This window comes from Plectropomus leopardus, chromosome 18 (genome assembly GCF_026936395.1).
Source record: "Plectropomus leopardus strain MGB_pleo_1.0 chromosome 18, ASM2693639v1, whole genome shotgun sequence".
Classification (NCBI taxonomy): Eukaryota; Metazoa; Chordata; class Actinopteri; order Perciformes; family Serranidae; genus Plectropomus; species Plectropomus leopardus.
In genome coordinates, this window is record NC_142193.1 from 9,695,552 (window position 1) to 9,719,445 (window position 23,894).

The following is a 23,894-nucleotide window of genomic DNA, read 5'->3' on the forward strand; positions in this document are numbered from 1 at the left end:
TGTGTCTCCATCACACGATAATAACAAAGCTGTGAGAGTGAGTAGAATTGGCGCTCCATGTTATACCATGTTAAGAAACGGGATGTTTGCTCAAATCACAGGTGGAGCAGGTTAAAAATGTTTTTATTAACTCTAAAAAATGAAAAGGCCATAGTACTGTAGTCGTCATTTCATTATAAGCTAATAAGAATATAAATGAGAAAATAAGCTGCACGTTATGCTGTTTTGATTATTGTAAGTGTAAAGCAAGTTTTTTTTTTTTAATCAGCACCTAAGTGTAAATTTGTTGTGCAGACTTGAAATTCTGAATTCCATTATGAGACATCACAGCAATACAGATTTAAAGGACATTTAAACCAAACACATTAAAACAAGTATCATTCCCATCAAAAGTATTAGAACCCACTGCTGGTTGCTGTTTAAGCATATGCCCTAGCCAGTACAGGAGTTTTTTTGTCATTATCATTTAATTTGTTTATTATTTTCTATGTAAAATGTCACAAAATAGTATAAAACTTTTAATTTCCTAAAGCCAAAGGTGAAGTTTTAAAATGAAAATTGTTTTTTCTGACCAACAGTCCAAAACCCAGTTATATTAAATTTTAGGTGATGGAAAGCAGAACATACGGCAAATCCTCAAATTTGAGAAGCTGAAACTAATGTTTGGCAATTTTGCTTGATAAATGACCCAAAGGCATACTCCATCTGCATTTTTTTCTGGGTTCTTTAAATGGAAACATCAAATCAGTCGTGAGCAAAAAGCCGTGATGTAGGTTACAGTGCTGATGCCCTCTCTTCCTCAAACCCCCACACATGCCGCTCGCTGTCAGTATAAGCGTGGAGAGTAAGGAAAGTTTTAGCTCGGAAGATTTGAGCTTGGAGGTGGAACATATTGCTATTTTATCATTATTAAACCTTTATTTGGCCAGATGAAGACACACTGAATTGTATAAACTCATTTACAGATCCATAGTCGGAGGACAGTAGATGTCGGTTGGCATGCTCCCAGTGTATATATACATTACGGTTTCATTGACTATATAATTGTTTTGAAATGCAAAATAATGGAATTGAAAACTTGATTTACTTGATAAACTTGAACTTTGAAGCAATTTAAAAGAATGAATTGTTTCACAGCCCTACTCTTCATCCATGAATCTGACGTCAAAATAGTTGTTGATTAATATTCTCTCATTGTTTTAGCTTTAATTCATTGTTAAACAGTATCTAGTCTTTGCATCAGAAAACTGCAGTATCCAAATCAAACATCAAGTTGTAGCAACTCATATCAGTTTAAAGAGATCTGAATAAAATGAACTCTGCTTGTATGTTTTATGGTCACTGGACAGAACAAGGTTATTGTCACTAAGTTGTTTGAACCTTGGGTGCTCGTCATTGATATACCCTGCTGTTTCTGTCCTGTCATGTGATATCTCATGGTCATCCTGCAACAGCGAAGGATGCCTGTCTACTATCCATCCTCCTCTTCTAGCTCCCCTTCGTCCTTGGCCTGTATGCCCCGTCGCTTCCCTCGGCCCACTGCTGATCAAAGCCCCTTTGAGGGTGCTGAGCGGGTCCAGTGCTGATAGTGATGTGATGATATGTGTACGTCCCTTCTTGTGTGATTAGACGGTGTGTGACAGGCAGCGTTGGCCACATCAGCTCACATTAAGCCCGAACGCTGCACTGACACCACCGCTGCCGTTTTTATCTTTTAATGTTACACCTTCCTCACCAGCCGAATCAATTATCAGTGATTATGTTAGTGTCAAAGTCTTTAGCGCCAGGCTGAGCCCCACTGCCGCCTCCTCCTCCTCTCCTTCACTGTGTGGCCCAGAGGCCCAACAGAAGCCACACTACGCTGATCTCCAGTCAGAGCACTGCTGCTGCAGAGGGACAGCTTTACAGACAGCTCCAAGTTTAACCTTCCTCCTCAACAGAGCTGTGACAATGCAAGGAGAGTTTATTATGCCTGACAAAACTCCCCCATGTAGGTTCTCCTCGGCGAGAAAGCTGCATAGCGATTAGCCCTATCATGTTCAATTGTGGATGTAGCTGTCAGAGCTGGCTTGGTGGTCTTGTTGTGTCCTTGGATTGAACATGGTTGCTTGAGAAGAGACCATGTTGTATAAGTAATAAGAGATCACAGAGCCTTTGCTACACCACACTTGTGTTAGCTGCTAAAAGGAGAATTTTCTATGCAAAATCTCTCCTCCACACTTTCCCATGTATCCCATCTCTTTCTCTCATGGGCTTTCCTCAGTACAAGCACACACTTGGACTTGGATTTACTGGTGTTTCACAGTGTGCGTGTGTTTCTGTGTGTGTGGATTATTGCCACTGCAATACACACACACACACACACACACACACAGACGCACACAAGGCAGTGAGGCGGCTCGTTAAAAACTCCTCTCGGCTGCAAGGCCACGGCTCTGGCTTTTCCACCTTTGTGAGTGTCAATGCTGTGTCACACACACATTCACACACTTTGTAGACTTTTTAAATATCACGAAGCTGTAAGTTTAGAATTTAACACTTTCTATAACTCACTTTCACATACACACATTTTGCTTGGGGTGTCCTTTCAAGTGATTAAACGTCAGCTGCTCCATCATGTCCCCCACCTCTTTTTTATTTACTCACACACATGCTAGTACTGAAAAAGTTGATATAATTGGGTAACATTTTGGAAATTAGCAGATTTACAGATCTGACTCTCTCAGATTAGTTAAGGGTTTCTGTGGATCCTTGAAAAGTCTTAAAAGGCATCAAATCCATCAATCTAAAAATATGGCCTTAAATGGCATGAAATGTCTTAAATCAATCTCTCAAAAGACTTAAAAATGCTTAGACATTGGAGATGGCGTATTGATGAATCTTTTTTTGACAATACATTTAAATAGCTTAAAATAATTGGTAACTTAAAAATAATATTGCTAATTTAGTGATTGCCTCTTGCATTAACATCCACAAAGATTCATGTTATGTTGCAATAAATACTTATTTGAAATAACATTAAATTTCCCCTAACCTTGACTAATTAATGTCCATACATGATTTTATCTTCAGAATTGGCCTCTGTTGTTCTTAAATTTCATCCCAGGTAGCATTAAAAAAGTCTTAAGAAGTCTTAAATCACACTTGCCATGGATGTAAGAAGTATGTAAGAAGAGGTACTTTATTAATCCCTCTTGGGATTTTGTTGTTAATTTATTAATTAACACACACACATGCAGATGCTAGATCGATGGTGCTTCTTCATGATCCAAGCAGTTATGGGTTTTAGTGCCTTGCTCAAGGAGGTGAACTGGCACCTTTCCAGCTACCAGTCCACACTCTGTAAGTCTCTGAGTCTGAACTGAACTCTGTGGTCCGTGCTGAACTTGAATGGCCACCCTTTGGTTCTTAAGCCAGTTTTAATAAGCGACTCCTGAAACTGATGTAGAAATAACATATCACCCTTTTGGTTAATTGAAACTACGGGAATGCTCGAGTCCACTCGTAATTGTTAGGGCTGCGTTGAAAAGGTGAATACATTTGTTTCAGTTACAGTTACAGTAAAGCCAAACATCAAACAAAATTTCATTTAATCTGATAATCACTTTAGATTTTGTTAAATGCTGTCAAACCTCAACATGGTCATTTATTGTCATTTATCAAGCAAAAATCTTCTTTTTTTTCTCTAATGCAATTTTAAGAGGTCACCTCAGGCTTTGGGAGCAGATGATGTGGATTTAATTTAATTTAGTTTTTTTTGTATAATGATGACCAATCCAATCCATCCTCCAACAAAGCCAGCTGTTTACCGGAGATGAAAGCTGCAGCGTAGCTCATGTCTTTCCATTAGCGGAGCTCTCTGTGGAAATAAACCAAGGGTCAGGTTTGAAGTTGCCAGTTAGGATTAGAGTTCTTTAAATTCAGCTGCCGTACATCTTTACTTGACAGGCCTCCGATGTTGACAGGGGTGGAAGTTTGTTTGAGGCTTTTAAGATCTAATGTGTCCTCCCGCTATCTGAGATAGTTTCGCTCTCGACCCTCCCTGCCGCTCCACCTGCCCATCCTCTCCTTCTATATGTTATCCAGTGTTGAGTGGTGGTAAGGAGAGATAGTAATCTGCTCTAGCCTTGGCACTCCCTCGCACTCTGGTCTCATTGAAGAAGATTGATGGCCCTCTTTCTGGAATGGCTGTTGTTTTGGATGGAGAGAGAAAAAGGTGGAGGCAGAGAAGTGGATTTAGAATGAAAAACTGAGCGAGTCGAGGTGGAGTAGGGGATGGCGGCAGTGGGGGGGGGGGGTATGGTGAATGATAGCTGTAAAAAATGGAGGAACGGCAGAGGAAATGTCACTGTGGAGGCGCTTGAGAGCTTATTAAATTTAGTTTGTGTTTTATTGAGTGAAGGCAAGCATCCACCTGTGATTGGCTTTAGATTCACACATCAGTCTTTTTTTTTATTTCTTGATGCACGTTTGGGTTATGGAATTGGCTGCACTTAATTTGCATGTCAGCAGGATTATATTTAAATGTCAGCTTTTCTCTCAGGATGGAAAAGGAGCCAGGAACGTGTTGTGATGGAGCGATTTTGTACATGTGTCTCTGTTGCATTAGAATACTGTAGCCTTTAGGCCTTTAAGGTATCTGCTGTTCACTATTAGTAGTCAGTGCTGCATCGCTGGGGGGAATTAGCATCTCTTTATCCCTCTTCATGATAGGTCTATTGCTCGGTACCCGTGTGTGGGCGGCGTTGGGTTGATTGGCTGTGATGACAGTTATGCTCTTAATTGTGTCAGTTATTCTTCCTCTGTGGCTCTTTTTGAATGTATTGAAGCGCTTGATGTAACCCCTCCTGGCGTTTTGTTCCTTTCTACGCATTGGCTTTTTTAAAAATCTATATAGGTTTTAAGAGCCGTGAGACGGAGAGGAGCCAGCTTTAATACTCCCCTCTTCTGAGAGGAGAATTGAGTCTGACTTTTTATTTTATTTTTTGGGGTACCCCCATCTCTCCGTGTCCCTCTCTGCCCTTTGCTTAATTTGTCTTCTATCCCTTTAGTGTGTCTACCGTCTTTTTGTTTCTCTGTTTCTTGACTATTGTTTGAGCTGCTGTTCTACTCCTTTATCTCTCTGTCTTTCTCGCTCTATTTCATCAGCCTGTTGTACATCGACCTATCTTTCATCCTGTCTCTCCCCCCTCTGTGTCTTGTCGGCTCTTCAATTTTCTGCTTTCTATTTTCCATGTTCTTGTATTTTTGTTTCCCACCCCCCTGTCTGGCAGCTCCATCCTCCTTTTCTTTACTTTTTTTTCCCAGACAGACTGCACTGTCTCATGATGCTCAGACGTTGCCGTGGTCAACCAGTCAGGCCTCAGTGCCATGACTGGTTGGATTGTCTATTGCCATCCGTCCTCGTCTTAACTGACCACTTGAGACTGCCAGAGTCGCAGGAGGGCAAATGACACAGGACAGAGAGGACAGGAAGGGCATGAAGGCCGGGTCCCATCCTGCTTATCTAAGCTGCTGATGGGGTTGTTACAAGCTCCAGGTCATACTTCATTTCCTGTGGTCACAACCCAGTATCATACCTCTGCTCGTTGTGTATATTGGACATAGAAAGTATAGGCAATGAAAACAACAACCATTGTTAGTTTTAAGAAAACAGTGAGGAAGGAGGAAGATGTTAAAGTTGAGGACATTGTTGTTATTGTGCTAGCTGTTCCTTCATGATGGAATTATAGCAGAGAGAAGTGATGGTTCAGAACATCATTCTCTCTGCAATAACTGATTTTTTTTTCCCACATGGGGGCAGCACAAACAAGCTGTGACCAAAACACTGACTTTTTATCAGATATTCTCCACAACCCCCGAGAGGAAAACATCTGGCTGTATGTTCACCTACTGGAAGCCAACTTTGTCTGTTTGGTGTGCGACAGGTAGTGTGCAGGTGCTTTTTAGAGCTTTTTTGCCGAATATAGCTACAAATTATGTTATGAAAGCGGTGAACCAAAACAGTGAAGTTGCGGACCCTAAACTCAAGATGTTTCACAAACAAGTTGTCATGTGATCCATTAATATGTGAAAATATAAATTATAACCACTATAAAGACAGTTCAAATATATCCTCAAATATACTCATACACTCAATTCTTTTATATATCTATTATAATAACTGTTTAGTTTATTCTATGTGGAAGCAATAGTGAGAAATGACGGAGGGTGATGTCTTTTTACCAGTTTGGAATCTTTGCCTGATATAATTAACTATTAATTGATTATATAAAACTAATGGCAATCAATTTTCTGTTGCACAGCTAATCAATAAGTAGACTTATTGACTCACCACTAGCATATTATTGTTGACATCGTATTGCAATTAAGCCATAGTTTCTCAAGTTGCGGCCCCAGGGATAACGTAGTTCCTCAGAAACATTTTGTGCAGCCACTGATGGTGACATGTAATGCATGCATTATATGTGAAGCATCATTTAGATTTATTATTTGATAAGCCATTTGAAGCTTTACTGTTAGAAAAATGTATTTCTCGTAGCACTGTTGGCCAATTTCTATTCATATTTTTACTTTACTTTTTTTGTGAGTACTTGAGTTCTGTGTAATTATTTAATGAGAGTACTTGATCATGAAAGTAACTCAAATTGCCCATCCCTTCTTATTAGGAATAATATGAACAGTTACTGGTTGTTTAGCAACTTAACGCACCTCATAAGTTGCGCAGGACTTACACTCTGTCATCAATGCTAGTACTGTTAGCTAAAATGAGCGATTTCGATGCACAGCTTGCAAAATGCAATGCAAAATGCAAAAATGCATTTTTTTTTCCTGTGTGGCTCTCAATCATATGCTGAATCCCTAAATTGACACCTTGCTGTAAAGTTAAAGGAGTATGTTTGCAAGTATTAATGTATAAAGCTGTGTGCTGAAGCGGTGCAGTTATTTGAAAATATCCAATGTTCTGTGTAGCGATGCTATAATAAGTGAAAATGCAAATGTGAAAACTGAAAAGATATTAGTCAAAAGAATTACTGAAGTTACATTCTCAATTTCATCTGCTAAATGTCACATATCAAAAGCAGTAACAGTGCTAATATATTGTATACTGAAGGGGTGTTATTAGGCAGGATGGTCAGTTTTTCTGTCGAAAATGCCTTATATAACCAGGTTGGTATTAAATTGATTTTTAAAAGGGGGCCTATAGATCCAGGATGCGTCTATTTTGTTGTCAGTTGTCGAGTGAATGCCTGCTTCGTCGAGTCAATGATCACATATTCATTTCAGGTGAGCTATTGATTAGATGGTGTTGGCCCCACACACACACAGAAGCACAGACCATACAGAGCCAGGTTCTCTTTTTGACATTTCTCTCAGGGTTCAGCCTCTGTATTTTGCATCTGATTGACATTTCCTTGCTATGTATCTGTAAACATGTGGATCTTAAGATATTTCATTCATTCATGTAGATCACCTCCGCTCTCTCTCTGAGGTAAAAGCCCATAGGCAGTTTGGATACTGGTCATGAATACAAAGAAGCAAAGTGTAAAAAAGTAACCTATTCTTTGTTCAGTAAATCTGGGCCAAATAGTGTTTTAGTTTGTGTCAGAATTTATTTAACTATTGAGGCAACCTGCGACTAATTTTTCTGTAGCTATTGCCCTGATTTCAAGTCATTCATGCCCGATTTAAAATGCAGCTTTCTACTTTATGAGCTGAGTGTAAAAGAAAATTGACTCAAATCAGCCAGCTATTTCTACTTTAAATGTCTTAAATGTCAGGCATCTTTATGAATTGGCTGTGTTATGAGCCCAACGAGCATCACTGGGGCCGTTTTAACTTTAGACATTTTGTTATAAACTGCTGCAGACTTTCCTCGAATAATGGTTGGCCACACACAACCGGTCTGCTTTGTGAAATCCAGTTGGCTCTGTGGTTGGCAAGCATGTGAAGTATGAGTAAGCGGCGGTCATGTTTATTTAGGTAGAGGTGGTATTTGAAAGTGAATTAGACTTGGAGGATTTTAATGAGACTGCCAGAGCATACCTCTACGGTAGAGTTGAGTGCCACTGTGGGTCTGTTCTGTCAGATGGTTGTACTGTTATTGGGGTCTCTGTGGGGCCTTTATATATCACATTAACATGCAGCGTGCACGTCTGAATTACTGTATATCCGCAAAGATTTTTATCCATATTTATAGGTCAGTGTAAATACACCCCAAGAAGTATTAAAGACGCATTGAGCCTGCTTTATATCTCATTGCCATAAGCACCATCATTTGATTTGTGGAAATGAGATTTCATTCCTTCATGGCTGTGTTTACACCTGTGGCTTAGCTTAGTTTGCTGTTTGGATACAGTCCAGATACAGTTTGTATTTGGATTAGTGTTTTAATGCTGGGTGTAATTACGTAAGGAGGGCCTCTGTTCCACTTTGTTCCGCCTCACTGTGTAAACCTCACTACCTCTTCGTAAAACATGTGTCTTTGTAATATCTCGTCACACAGACTCTCACACGCACGCACGCACGCACACACGCACACACACACACACACACACACACACACACACACACACACACACAAGCAAACATACTCTCAAAAAAATGTTCTGCATTCAAGTCTCCTGCATAACAGGTGCGCACACAAACAGTCAACTTGACAAGGAGTCTCTTGCAAGAATATGATAAGGCACTGGATCACACCCACGCTCCCTCTCACAACTACAGTCTTGTTGATTCTTTCCGCTGTTTGCGTTTGCAGCTTGCAGCTTGCCAAGAAGCTCAGGCTTTGGACAGACATGCAGTACTGACACACCTACAGACAGAGAGACCTGACGGACAGAGTCCAGCTGGCGAGTCGTAGCGGCAACAACCGGAACAGATGTGTGAGGGACTTTGATCTAGGTGAGTACCAAATGGGGTGAGGATCTGGGGGAGGGAAGGGAGGGTGTTGGTCTGTACCAATATTTGAAAATGGTATATACTCTGGAACAGGGAGGCTGAAATGGGGGGCTGTTAGAGAGGTATCATGAGCACATTTGACTGCTCTTAAACTTCAAAATGTTTTAAACTGGAGGCCTTGTTTTGGTTCAAGTGTTTGAAGTCTTAACTACGTATTTTATACATTTCTCCCTGGTACCAAGTGTTATGAACTGATTTGTCAGCATAGGCATACAGAGCAATATTGTATAATAGGTCCACATTAAATTTGATTTACATGCTTATACTTATAATGTTGTCTTTACAGTCTGCTTTGCAACCAAGTCATGGAAAATAATGAGCTACTAAGTTGTAGTTCAGTAGTTTCTCTTAAGCAAACTATGTTTTGTTTTGCTTTTTGAGACGTGTACACATATTCCAGATGGCTCGTGTTGAACCAAATAGTGGGTAAGCGGAAATTGATGGTCCAGAATGAGAAATAAGGTAGATGGCATGAATAGAAAAACAAAAACCTTCAAAAAGAATGAAGGTGACAGAAGATCTAAAGGCTACCAGTCGAGGAATACCAAGTAGCAAGAGAACAGAGGATGCAGCAGACACTTGATCATATAAATGGCAGCATGGATAAGAAGTTTCAGGTAGCATTCAGTCGTCGTTTAAAAGTGGAAATTGCAACTACTTCTAATAAAAGACTAAAAAGTGAGGAAAAAAGGAAGGAGATCAGGTTTTTGGAAGGGGAAATGAGGGCGGAGGCATGGAGGATGTGCTTACATGAGAGGCCAAAAAAAAAAAAAAAACAACAATAAAATAAATCCTTGAGGGGAAATTATGTGTGCCTGTGTGTTTCGTGCCTCCCCCAAAAACTTTCCATGTTAATTAGGTAATGTAAAACTAGCAAGAACAGCAAGAAAGCAGGAGCAAAAGCTAGATGAAAAGACAGTGTAAAACAGCACACTCTATTCAGTAAGAGGCCACAATACACATATTTTTGTGCGTGCTGAGGGGAGAAAATAGTAAATTACTGTGCATTATTGATGTGACATACTGGCCTGCTGGCGTGCACAGGTTCGCCTGCAGTTTCATTGTTTCACCAAACGTGTAACAAAGTGAATCTTTCTTTTTGTTTTAAAAGGCAAATGCAGCAACATGAGAAATTCCAGGACACAGTTCAAATCTATTCTCCACATTCCCACATGCTTGGAGTGTGATTTACCTTTACATATTCAGAGTGAAACTAGCATTTCACTTGGCAGTGTCGTCTAACATCAGCATTGCTGCATATATCCATGAAAATTAAATCTGTGTGTGGGATTTGTTGAGAAATGCTGGGATATTTTAATCACCTCCTTTCTATATTATCATACATACAGAGCATCATGCAGAATCAACATGAATATGGTTTTGTAGATGTACATGAGGCAGTGCCTGTGATATTGGATTTCCTGGCTTCTGTTCTCTCAGGAAACTCAAAATGATGAAAACTATTGTGTGTGTTTAGACTGGATGTGTGTGCCGGTGGGCGCGAGTGAAAGACAGTCCTTGCTGACCCCGCAGTTACAGCCAATTTGCTGTGATCACAGTGACAACTGTCTCCATATGGATACTTAGTAATTAGCTAAGAGGAGATGGAGAAAGGTTGGAGTTGGTGGGGCATTAGAAGACCTGTCAGAAGGCCCCCACTCATCTTACCCCCCCCCCCCAAATCTGTCAAGAGGCTTGTCTGGGGCCCATCCCCCCCTCCAGTCCCCTCCCTTACACTTGGCTGCTCCAGTTAATTGAAGCCACTTCAGATCAGTCAGAGGAGCTGGATCTGCACGCCTGAGAAGACCACGGCGCTCACCTGACTTGTCAGTCACTACTGCCAGCTGCCTGCCACATGCATCGCCCTTTTTTGAATTTAAACGCAACAGGGATCCCAGGAGGAGATGCTCTGCATGCACCAACCAAAACCAGCCTCACTAAATCCGTCCCAGATGTGGTCTTCGCCAGGACGCTGTACCAGTCAGTTTGAAGTAGTGTATTTGAACCCATGAGCTTTTTACCTTATTTCATTTAGGCAGGTGAGAGGGTTGGCTTTTAAACTCAAATAATAACCACACAGAGACATCTGAAAATGTGGACCTTCGATAAACTGCAAGGCAGTTTGTTTGAAGTTAGCCCTGCATCTACAAGAAGTGACCCTGAAATGTACTTTAATGGCTATAAGGAGACGAATGTTGTCACCTGATAGCCGGTACTTACTCAAGCTTGAAAAGCCAAGCAAAACAAAATGAACCAAGGGCAAACTTGCACTCAAGATGCAATAAAATGCTTTTCAATACATTTCTAAACTCTGCAAAAGAGCAGACAAGAAGTGTAAAGCTCAGTGCAAACAAAGAGCCAAGACTGCAAGTCCACAAAGCTGTGAGCAAAAGCGACACGCACTGCAATTGGATTTGTTTGGACTAATTTGCCTGCCGCATGGCTTTTGTTGATAGATTAGGGCTGAGTTGAAAATTGTGTATGGTTATCATAAAAGCAGCCAATGCATGAATGCAACAAAGCAGCAACTTGTCCGCTGATTTGGACCAAAACAAGCTGAGTAAGGTTTGCAAAGGCCAGAAAAGTGATACCGTGGAGCGAACAAGCAATGCTGTAATTCTTCTCATGAGGACAATTTTACAGTTCTCCTCAGTGCCTTGCCTATGGACACATCAGCAAGGTGGATAATTAAATAATTGCCTAAAAGTCCTCTAGTTGTTGAGAGATTGCCACCTTGTTGCAATTAAAAACTTTTCTAACTCACATCCTGCAGGATTTCTGCAGATGAATACTTTCCTCTTACATTCTGTGCTCCTGTGTTGCTTCTACAATGGTGCCTTCCGTAACACTGAGCACAAGGGACGTGTGAAGTCAAACCACAGGGAGTAGATCTTTTTAAAACAACCCACACGGGACAAATCTAAAATGAGAAGTGGAGCTTGTGTATTGTTTTAAATGCCAGGCTTTTCCTCATTCAGCGTCCCTTTAGTTGTAGCTCAGTCAGCTGACATTTAATGCTCAGCCATTACATACTCTACCGCTGCTACTTTAGTATAGGCCCAGTTGTTGCCGGCATAAATATGAACAGACAGATGTGACAGCTGGCCAGCCATATGTGACAAGCCTTTTGGATCTTTATGCCTTAATTATTCCTCCCCTCGGGACCAATATTGACATTTTAGGTCTTAACACTCAGACCTTACAAACTGCCAGCTTCCAGTTGGCATTATCTGTCTCTTGGCAACCTCCAGGCAGACTGAGAAAGGTGCTTGATAAGTGCTTACAGCTAAATTCATTTCTGTCAGCTGTGGTGAGATCGGTACTTTCAAATTTATCACAGTGTTGTAAAAATCATTGTCTGTTGTTTACTGATAACTAGCGGTGTCAAAGGTTTCTTTCATTTTTTTTCTTAATGACGTTTCTGTGGGAGTTTTTCCTCATTTTCAGTGAGGGTCTGAGGTTGGAAGGCTTCGTTTTCATTTATTTTCATAGTGTAGGCGTTGAGAAACCCTTTGAGACTTGCTGTGATTGGGGGCTATACAAATAAAATTGACTTAATTAATAACTGAAAGTGGAAGTTGAATTATTGCGAACACTGTATATATAATTATCTAATCTTGGCTGCAATTTTCACATGGCTCCAGTAATCCTGCTGCAGTATGCATTTGTGAGTTTTGTTGTTCGGATGATGTCACACCGCAGGAGAGCACATTTATGGTTTCTTCATGTATTATGTTGAATGGGCTGCTGTCATCTCTTTTTAAGATTTGACGTGCGCATTTATCACGCTGTTGTATAAGCGTTTCTCACAGGAATGAAGGCAACTCTGTTTTTTTTCTCCATGAATCTTTCTCTCTCTAATTCCCCTCGCTGTGTGTCTCACCTGGGTCGTCCCACACATTTTCATTTCTCTTGTTATCCCAGGTTCTAATTTCAGTTGCCGCGGCAACCCTGCGGCTCCCTCCACTTATTTCTCCTCCCTCGTCTCTCTGAGCTCCTTGTTAAGTGTGGCAGAGCCGGTCAATGATTGTGTTTTATTTATATTTTTCCTGCGGTAGGGTTCTTTTCGATGGGACCACTCATGTATCTTCATTTCATGTCTCTCTTGCTTACTTGTTTGCTTTCTTTCTGCCTTTATTTTCTTTTGTTGCTTGTTTTGTTGTCTTTGTGTTTTTCTGTTTTTTTCTCATGACACACTGCAGACTGCCACTGTTAGCTGTCAGTCCTGCAGTAAATTGCGGTCACTCAAGGACACTAGGTGGACGGTCACTGCTTATCCGATGCCATATTTTAAGGCAAATTAGTTTGCCCATTGTGCCTTGTCTGATTGTTTGCTTTTATGCAGATGAAGTTTAAATAGAGTTCAGCCACTGTGTTGTTTCATCAGTAAAAGTCCACATGTTTGAAGCTTACCTGCTACAAAAGATGCGTGATTATAAACTTGTTAAACAATAACTCATTGCAATGCCACCATATGCTTAGTCTCACTCAAGGTACTTTAACTGTAATGCTTGGAACTGATTTAGATTTTTGCGAAAACACTGCTATTTTAATACATGCCCTGATTTATTACAAATCACATTATTTCAATGTCTGTTTTTACTGTAAAGAACTGAGCACAAATTACTTCAACTCAAATGCTCAACAGAAGATTCAATTTGTCATAGTGTTTAGTTCTTTTTTTACACAGCAGCCGCATCCCTGAGAGCTTCTCTGTGCCGACTTCCAAAGTGTTGCCTAAAGTGAAAACAGCTAACTGTAAACAGGGACATCTCCTCCTTTTTGTCATCATATTGATATATATATTTTTAAATGCACTGAGAGTTCTGTATTGCAAGTTATTAATTTACAACCCCAATTCCAAAAATGTTTGGATGTAAAATGTACATAAAACAGAATGCAGTGATTTTAAAAATCCTTTTCGACTGATAATCATTTGAATGTCATACAAAGACAAAACATTTGATTTTAAAATTGGCTGTTGTTTTTTTGAAATATTACCATTTCTTTTAACACTTCCAAGCGTTTGGAAACTGAGGACAGGAATTGTGGAAGTTTTGAAAGCAAAATTATGTAATTTCATGTGCTCCATTGCCGTATTTGTTGCACATTATAAAGTGATGTGCTCCATTGCCATATTTTGCGGCACATTGTGCCACAAAATTGTCACGGGAGACAAGTCTTGACTTTAGGCAGGCCAGTCTAGCATCCAAACTCTTTGCTATGGAGCCACGGTGTTGTAACACGTGCAGAATGTGGCTTGGAATTGTTTTGCTGGAATAAATAGGTATGTCCCTGGAAAAGATGCCATTTAGATGGCAGCATATGTCGCTCCAAAACCTGTATGTACCTTTTAGCATTCATGGTGCCTTACCACTTGTGCTAGTAACTCATGATGCCATGGGCACTGACACACCCCAATACCATCACAGATAATGACTTTTCAACTTTTCACTGGTAACAACCTGGATGGTCCTTTTTTCATGATTTCAGATGAGTCTAGGATTTCCAAAAACAATTTGAAATCTGGACTCGTCAAACCACAACACACTTTTCCACTTTGTGTCAGTCCATGTCAGATGAGTTCAGGCCCAGAGAAGCCTTCGCTATTTTTATTGATGTTCTTGATATAAAGCTTTTAATTTACATTAGAGTCTATCCTTACGCGTGTCGGGTTTTAATGCAGTGCAGCCTGACGGGTTAAAGGTCAGGCTAAATCAGTGTGTTTGCCATCATCCAATTCTAGGTAACACGGCATAACTAATTGATAAAAAAAAATTAACAGTATATATAAAGTACTCCTTTAAACAAATATTCGTTAAAGGAGGAAATGTCTGCTGATCCACTTTTATCGAACCAAAACATAAAATTCACACAATATAAAAGCTGTAGTTTTAATATTTAATAATGTGTTTAATACTATTTGGAAAAGTTATTGCCTGACACCTCTATATAGTAGCCTTAACGCAGCTGGAAGACATACTAAAAGAGCAGTACAATATAGATGTACCACTGGACTGTACAGTTTCATGCCTGTTTATTGCTCACCAGGAATTTTTCACGCTTTTTTTTCTCTTTCCTTCCTTGTCTCCTATTGTTCATCCTTCCCTCCCTCACTATGACTGTTTTTCTGTCTTTCACACATAGACTATCTCTTAATAACATCTCTGAAACTGTTGTAGTGTAGATATGTATGCCAACAAATGACCACACCAGCATTTCTAAAACTGCATTTTTTAAATTGAAACACAGTGCAGCTCTGTAGGAGTAAATAACAGTAAATTATTGTAAAATGAAAAGCTTTAAGCAAATTGTTCATAGCATCTCACAGTCACTGCTACATAACAATAGTGGCATTTGAAAATTCTTTGAATGACTCTGAAGAAAACACCTATTTTGGTTACTTCAGTAACTTCTTCGAGACAAGTCCATCTTGCTTATCTGAAGTTACAGGGACTTGAATCTGATTTGTTTTGACATCTGTCTTCCTTGTTTGCTTTGCTTTCTCAGTTTCTGTCAGGATGTTCCTGCTTCTTTTTACTTCTTATTCTTTTTCTCGTTGGTCACATTATTCTGTGGACAAAAACCTGTTTGGGTACAAATACATCAGTGTAAGAGAAAGGCAGGTTCCTTCACCTTCACAGTTTTGCTTGATCCATTTCTTCCCACCCTTTCTTTTTCACAGTCTCCTAATTATTTTTATGTATCTATGATATATTTATATATTCAACATGGTCTAAGATAAATGCTGTCTGGCTCCCCGCTGATGTGCTTTTTCACTTTGCTCTCTCTGTTTATCTGCCTCCTTGCCCTCCGTCCATTATTCTCGGTTGTTGCCACCATCTTGGCATCTGCCCGAACACATCAAGTCTCTCTGGTGCTTTTGATTGGCTGTTCAGAGATTGGAATGTGCCTCCCTGACTCAAATGACTTCATTAGAGAGTGATAATCTCAGAGGGGGTTGCCACCAAAGGTAGCCTGATGTGTCTGTGTTGTCAGGGCCATTTAGACAAAAGATGAAACGTGTTGAATAGTTAACATGAGTAATTTAAAATGGCAGAATAGGCAGCAGAGATGAGTTTCAGGACTGGAAGTTTGGGATAGTGGCAGGAGTGCTCTCAGACATAGCGAAAGACAGGGAGATGAATTAGGAAGGCTTGGATTTGGAGCATAACTGTTGGTCACGGTCCCAGATTCAATGCAGAGATCTTAAATGTCAATGTGTGTGTGTGTTTGTGGTAGTCTAGCAGCTTTATCTGCATGGCATTTCCTGCTTTCAGAAGCGACTGCTGCACCAGGCACCATCTGATGACCCTTCAAAAGGCTCAGCGCTGCAAAGAATATTGAGGGGGACACATGTAACCTTAACATGAATTAGAAAAGCTTGGATTTGGAGGATGACATACAGGGTTTTGTCACCTTTACTAACACCAGCAGTTATTTGGTGGGCCTTATCTTAATAGTGTCAAGGGAGTTTGGATTTGATTCCTTTTCTGTGTGCTCCATGTGTGCAGGTAATGAACTGATCTCAAATCAGACTGCTGGATGATTAAAACAGATGATATGACACATTCACAGTTGTTTGGCATCAGCTTGTTGTCTCAACTTTGCAGTCTTTTCTACTTCAGCACTGCAAGGATAGAGGTTGGCATTTAGGTGCCAGCAGCAAAACAGAGATGTACGACTGCAAGCACTCAACGCCCACTACTATCTCAACTAGGGTTCTTCAGAGAGTGAATATTGAAAATGTCACCTGAAAATTATATGTAAATATTGACACTCTTGAGATTTTAGCATTTTTAATGTCATATCTCCTAAAGAGAGAGTGATATGTAGCTTAAAATTTATAGTTGTGGCTTTGAAGCCACATTAACATACGCACAAATTGGATATATTTCCACATTTAATTATGCATAGTTAGTAAACAATGTGAGAAAATACTGCGCGCAACAAGTACAAGCTTGTGCTTAGACTTATATGTAATGGAAATAACCGTGAAATTTGATAAGTATTGCTTGAGGCAAGTTTTGCTGATGATTCTTTTTTAAAGTTTGTTTTTTTTTTCTTTTCCAGTGGCACTCTTAATGGTTCATCTGACCAGCAGTATTTTTCTCTGCTTAGTATTACTGGCATTTCCCTTTTTATTATCAAGACCGTAGTTTGACACTTTTCAGAGTGAGACGGCTCATTTTCAGTCCTCACTGTATAATGTATGTGCTCTTAAATGTAAAGATAACAATGTATGAAAGGTGAGGAGATCACTTTTGGTTTTTAAAGACGGTCCATCTTTTATGAATTTAATGGAGAGCATTTAAAATTCTCCCTGAATATAAATGAATGTGTGCATGTGTGTGTGTATGTGTGTGTGTATAAATGTGGTAATTGGGAGGCAGAGTGACGTCGGGGCACACAAAGGAGTAACCCTTGTCGTACCAAGTGCAACCGATGGATAGAACTGAACTTATTAGCGCAGCTACCTTTCCTTTCCCTTCTTTTCACTGAAAAGAGCAACAGCAAAGCAATAAGACAGAGATCACCGTGTGCACCTGTCTCCCTGTCTCCAAATCCACTCAACGAACTGTGAGACTGTGTCTCGGTTTCCATACAGTGTAAGTGAATAAATGTGCATTCTGTCTAGTGAATGAGGAAAGCTGAATAGAAATAAAATATCATCTGATTAACTTTTTTCAGTTGACAAATTATGTGATGAATAATGAGTTGGATCCATTCACTCAGAATAAAATGAAATGGAAAATACTTTTGGTTGTAGGTCAATCATTAGGTTGTTTACAATGCGTTAGTATAAATGATGAATTGTCATCAATAAAATTATGTACAATTGGAGTGTCACAAGGCTCAACTCTGTTGCTGAGTTTATAGATCAAGGATCTCCCATCCATTTTTGAGGATGTGGAAATTTAGATGTATGCTGATGATACAATCATAAACACTCATGGGAGAGATACTAAACAAGTGGCCACCAAGTTTTCATCAAAGCTTCAGTGGTGGAGTGACATGTTTCTTACCTTGAATATGAAGAAAACAGTGACAATTTATTTTACTAAAACAAAAGCTAACCTTGTATCCACAGCTTAGTGTTAATTGACAAATAATCAAAAACATCAGTGAGGTTGAAAATTTAGGTATGATTTTGAATTTCTATTTGACTTTTAAAAGTTATATTCAAAACATGAGTACAAATTGAAATACAGCATTGTTAAATTTAGACATAGTATAAAATGTTTGCATGCTATGATTTTTCCATATCTTGCATATTTCTTGTTGAATATCTTGCTGGTCCCAGGCTAGTAAGACTGTGGTAAAACCACACAAGATTCTTTTCAAACAAGCCTTAAAATACTTTAATAACAAATCTGTAATACACCCATCATTGTAACATACTGTCCAAATACAGCCTTGTCATTTTGAAAATCCCATTTCTTTTAACAACCAAAAGTTTGGTTGTTGTTCAAGATTATTTACAACTTGACTTATTCACCACTGAATAGTTTTTTAAGCTCTGCTCAACATCCCGCTGCACTACACTGCCTTAGCACAGTCTGCTGTTTAATTTTTAGACAGCCATCAAACATCAGAATATTCTTATTATTATTAAAACTTGCACAGACTTTCATCTTTTTCTTTCATGTAGCAAAAAAAGGACACTGTGCAGCTAGTCATGTTGAAATTAATTTCATTGTGGTTTGTGATTTTAATTGTAATTGAATTGTATTTTTAATAGTTGAACTGAATTAATGTGCTGTTGTTTACATGTTGATGTGTGCTTTTAGATTTGTTTGTGTAATTTTTAGTGTGACTGATACTGTGCAATGGTGTTGCATGTAAATGAATGTTTTTAGTGTTGGTAGATAATTGTTCTGTGTGTACCTGCCCAGGCACTGCAGATGTAAATTTGCTAATATAAACGTGCCATAAATCATCTCATTTTGAGATTGTTTTTTGTGCATGGTCCTTGTTTAACAAAGATTAATAATAATAAGAGGTAGTGAATTACATTATTGCAGAGTGTGTCTTTGTTTCAACATTTGGCTGTTATAAAATATGGCCTCACTTTAGTAAGCACCGAAGAGAATAACATCTTGCCTTGTAAAAAACATCAGTTTGGAATTTGCTTGACTTTTGAATTCTTTCAATTTTTACCTCTAATTAACATTGTTCACTCAAAGAAATGTCCTAATAAATATAAAATATATAATGATAAATAAGTTTTTATTATGTGACAGCACTGTTATTGTTTTGGTTATGATTAGGCACAAAAAGGGAAAAGTCATAGTTTGGGCTGAAATAAGTACCTAGTCAAGGTTAAGGAAATATCGTGGTTGGGCTTCACATTCCTACCTCGTTAGGTTTGACATTTCTTGTCATGACTATAATAAACACTTCAGCAAGGGAATTGTCATTGCCATGGTCAAAAGAAACCAGCCTCGATTGTCTGTTAAAAACAGTGGACAACACATTTTGTTAACCCATCCATCCACCTTTATCTCCTCCCTACACAGCCTTTGTTGCTCTAAAATAACATCACTTAAATTCTCCTTTTATTCCTGATGATCAAGGTCATCAAGGTCATAATCCACGCTTTCTAGAGGGTTTTTCCAGTTGAATGTTAACATAGTGTTGTTTTGGCACACTTGCTGTAAAAACGATTCTATCCTTTTCTTGGGAGGACAGTCTCAACAAAGGGTGACCCAGGACCCCTGCTTACAATGACCCTGTACGGTTACTGCTGATTGGTCTCAAATGTGTGTGAGAGATTAGAAGTGAAATCTGGTAAGAAGCAGGAATATTGTCCCCTGAGGTGAAGATGGGCTGCTGTGTGGAAAAATGCCAGTTTGGACCCTGCCTTTCCCCCACCCATGGCATTAGATTGCCCTTGATCCCCATATTTCAGCACAGCAATATGACCGTATGACAAATTAAGTGAACAGTTGATCTTAATTGGCTCCTTTTCTGTGTTTGTGTGTGTGTGGGTGTGTCCACTTGGTTTCGAACCATTGTATGCTAATGGGAAGACCCACCGTAGGGACACAAAAAAAATGTTGACTTTTCATTGATATCCAGTTCACAGAAGAGGGTCTCTGAGGTTCAAATAACCACATTGTTTGTGATCACTTGTTATTATCTTTCATGACAGAAACTTGCCTCCTTATTTACTCCTTCACTATTCTCCATAAAGTAAACATATTAAACACTTAATGGTTTACTCTTTTATTAGATTTTATTAGATTTATAGACGCTGTAATCATCCTTCATTATTTTGTTTCACCATTGTCATTTTAGGAGCAGCAGTGACCCAATGAATTCTACATCTTGTGTTCCATCAAAGGGTCTCTTTTGTGGTTTTATAGTACATAAATGTTAGACATAGAATTCAGACTCTCAAATAAAATAGCTCAATGTAAGTATACAGCACTTGCTAGCAAATAGGGAGCAACTCTGGAAAAAGTGCTGGAGTGGGCGTACGGGAGGGGTGCAATTGTCCCTCACTGAAATGAGCCTTTATATGTATCTGGGGATAGAATGAAAGATGTTTTACCTGAGGCGACATTCCTGTGCCAAAGCAAGCTGACATGAATCCAAACCGTAATTAAAATGGAAACAACGCGAGGAGGAGGTTGGTGCCCAAGGTCTGACATGGTCTTAACCTTTATATTTGAAATTCTAATCATGTCATGACTCTGAACATTGAATTGATTTTTGCAGAGTGCTGTATTTCTGGCTGAAATGTCATCACAACTACAAGTTCTGATTTCTTAGGAAATCAGAAAAATATCAGGCTGGATTCAGAGTGCATTGTAGTTTTTTATGCTTTATAAAGCACATTTATGAATAACAAAGGTTCTGGTCAAAATGAATTAGGACCCTGTATGACAACATTCTGTGTATACACATATGATATTTCTCCATTTGTACATTTTTTAGGATGTTGGAAACAATTCTTACTTGGCAGATTTTGGCAAGCTGTGCAAGCCACTGCATTGTCAACAACACGGTCCTGCTAACATTTCACAATAAAAAGCCTTGTGCTTTTTTAACAACTGAAGAGATTCTTTTAACCAACACATTGTCAGCGGGCTTTTATTTTGAAAGAGAAACAGGAAAGTTTGAGTAAAACTTGCATTTTATTTGCATTTCTTCATGTCTGTGACAGATGAGGACATCAAAACTGAATATTTTTGTGGAAAACCACTTGCATCATGCTGGAAAAATAGGAGACTCCTATTCTGTAGATGTTGCGGAGCTGAGAAGCAGTGTTCAGTGTCCTAAGATGCCACCAAAATGTCCTAAAGTATGGCCACACTACACACCACTCCGTTCACATAATGGGTATCGTATAGAGTATAAGTAGAAGTAAACAATAAAGTACCTTATTGGTATCGTTATCACTTTAAGTGTTCTGGTACATCATTTTTTTAAAATGATACCCAGCCCTATTAAAAACCCACAGTCAGGTTCCATTTTTTCCTCTTCTTACAAATCAAATATCTCGTTTAGGTCTATAGAAGCTGAAACCTGTTGGCCTATAAAGGCACTGACTGAGTGCATGCATGATGTCCAACACAGTCTGTGATAAGAGAAGGATCAGAAGAGATTAGACAAGTGAAGGGGATAAAGATAGAGCTAAAGACAGGCTTTGTTTTTGGCCCCCTTATGAGCCAGGGCTCCTGCTAATTACCAAGCTCTCTGGTCCTTGCTAAATGTGTTTGAAATCCACTGGATGCAGATAATTGAGCTGGAAATGTGTTACATGACAAAGTCACGCTGAAGGACAACCACTAAAAAAGGCCTCCTCTCCACTTCCCCCTGTTTTCTCTGTCAGGCACACTTTTGAAATACAACTCCCCCCCAAATGATTCATTCCACTGCGTTTGTCTTTGTTGTTTGTTGAGATTGAAGCTTAGGGGATGTTTGAGCCACCTATTGTGATAAGCTATAGTCAAAACAGAGATGGGCCATTGGCGGATGTGTCAGACAAGCCTGTGTTTTCTTGTTGCCAAAATAATTGCTTTTAGCCTTCAGTTTAGGGATGTGAGCTTTTAAAGATCCTTCACACATCATCATAGCAAAGTATAAAAATGTTTTATAGCCACAGGCTGGATGTGTCTGTCCATGCATCTCAAGTTTTCTCTCAGCGAAGCAGTCGCTTGTACTTGTAGCCTAAATTTGAAATTGATTCCAGCGCTTCATATGAATATTGATTTACTAGCTTGGATACATTGATCCCGGGCAGAGATGGGCCTCCCCTGAGAATGTTGGAGTAAAGTGAAAACAAGGTGAAGAGAGACTCCCTGTCGCTTTATTTGCATTTTAATTATAAATTGCATCATTGCACTGAGTGCAGTAACAAAACAAACTCCCTCTCCCTCCATTCACTCCTCCCTTTTGCTCCAGGCTCGGCTCACTTCATGAGAATGAAACTTCATGCGGAGAAGCCTCTGCAGGGCAGAAAATAAACAGGCAGGGTAATACATACGCGCACATCCAGTGGTCGTGAGGATGAAGGTGAAAGAAGCTCTGTACCTCAGTGGGTGCATGCATAACATTTGTTGCACAGATATTGTTCTCTAGCAGCTTAGTTCAGAGAATGGAAGAAATATATTGTCAAAAAAGATTTTTGTTTTATGTGTAGACAGACTTTACTGTGTTTCAATGGGCGCCTGTGTTGGGGAAGAATACACAGAGTGAGAGCGAGCTGTGGACTTGCTGCAGCCAGTATCATTTTGTCATTTAGAAAGCACTTTTCTGTTGTTATCTTGGCTACATGGGCCCACTGTGGTTTGATGTCTGCCTCAGAGTATATCATTTTTATTTTTTTTCAAGTCTCAAATTTTCACAGTGGATTTGGCGCTCTCTGCTGTGTGTGTGAGTGTGTTTGTGTGTGTGTGTGTGCAGTTGTGTAGAAGAGTTGGTATGTTTTGTCACATAAGAGGGCTAATTGATCACATTGGAGTAGAGTGTAGGGACAAATCGCAAAAGCGCAGACTGAAAAGCTTTGGATGTGAGACTTAAAGCCCCAGTCTGGATTTGTTCGCAGGGTGGCATTATGTTTATGCACACACACTACTGCCAAGTGAGAGTTTTTCTAGAGGATTGTATTCATCAAATGAGCCCTTTATCTTTGTTGCAGGTTGGTCTCATTGATATATCAGTTGTTTCAAGCTGAGTGTGCAAAATATTAAGAGTATGCAGATAGATTGATTAGCATGTGTAATGCAATGAGACTGAAAGTCATTGTGGTAAAGGTATTTATGTGTGTAATGACATACACCAGAGCGTGCAGACTCTTATTAGACATTTATTCACAGATTGCAGCATTATGGCTAAATACTGGAACTTTAGAGAGACCAAATGTTCAGCATTTTGACTGAAGTTAACGTACATGACTTGTAAAGATGGTTTTAATGTAGAAATGTTCTGATACCATTTTTAAGCCTCGATTTTAAGCGATAACCATGGCTGGAGGCATTATGACGAAATTCTACACAAATGTCTGATATAATAAAATTATAAAATGATGATATTATACATCCAAAAGGTCAAGTTCAAATTCCCTCCTGATACTTATTTCGATTCCTGAACTTTCAAACAGCTGATAATGAGTACCGATCTGATACCATTTTATTTAAAAAAACCCAGCTGTGAGCCACTAACCCTGTATGGATGTGAAATGATTGCTATCATTTTTAGCATGGCTCAGGTCAAACCCTGTGTAAAACATTTAGAAATATATACATAGACCTCATTATCTCATATAACATCTAGCTAAAAGCTAACATCAAACTGTTTGCCAGAAATCAATTCATCTTCGCCGCCCTTAAGTGGAGGTAACAAGTGGCTGCACAGCGCAGCTTGCTGTGTTGACTACTGTTTTAAAGCAACAAAGAAGAATAAATTCCCTACTATCATATCAG

The 23,894-nt window shown here is 39.3% G+C and overlaps 1 protein-coding gene across 1 annotated transcript in view; it reads left to right on the forward strand.

Moving 5' to 3' along the window:
* spop (speckle type BTB/POZ protein) overlaps positions 1 to 23,894 on the forward strand; it is a 102,229-nt gene that overhangs the window by 14,422 nt on the left and 63,913 nt on the right. Inside the window, exon 3 of the mRNA XM_042505670.2 lies at positions 8,762 to 8,904. The gene's annotated coding sequence lies outside the window, so the exon portion shown is untranslated. The remainder of the gene's footprint in view (positions 1 to 8,761; positions 8,905 to 23,894) is intronic.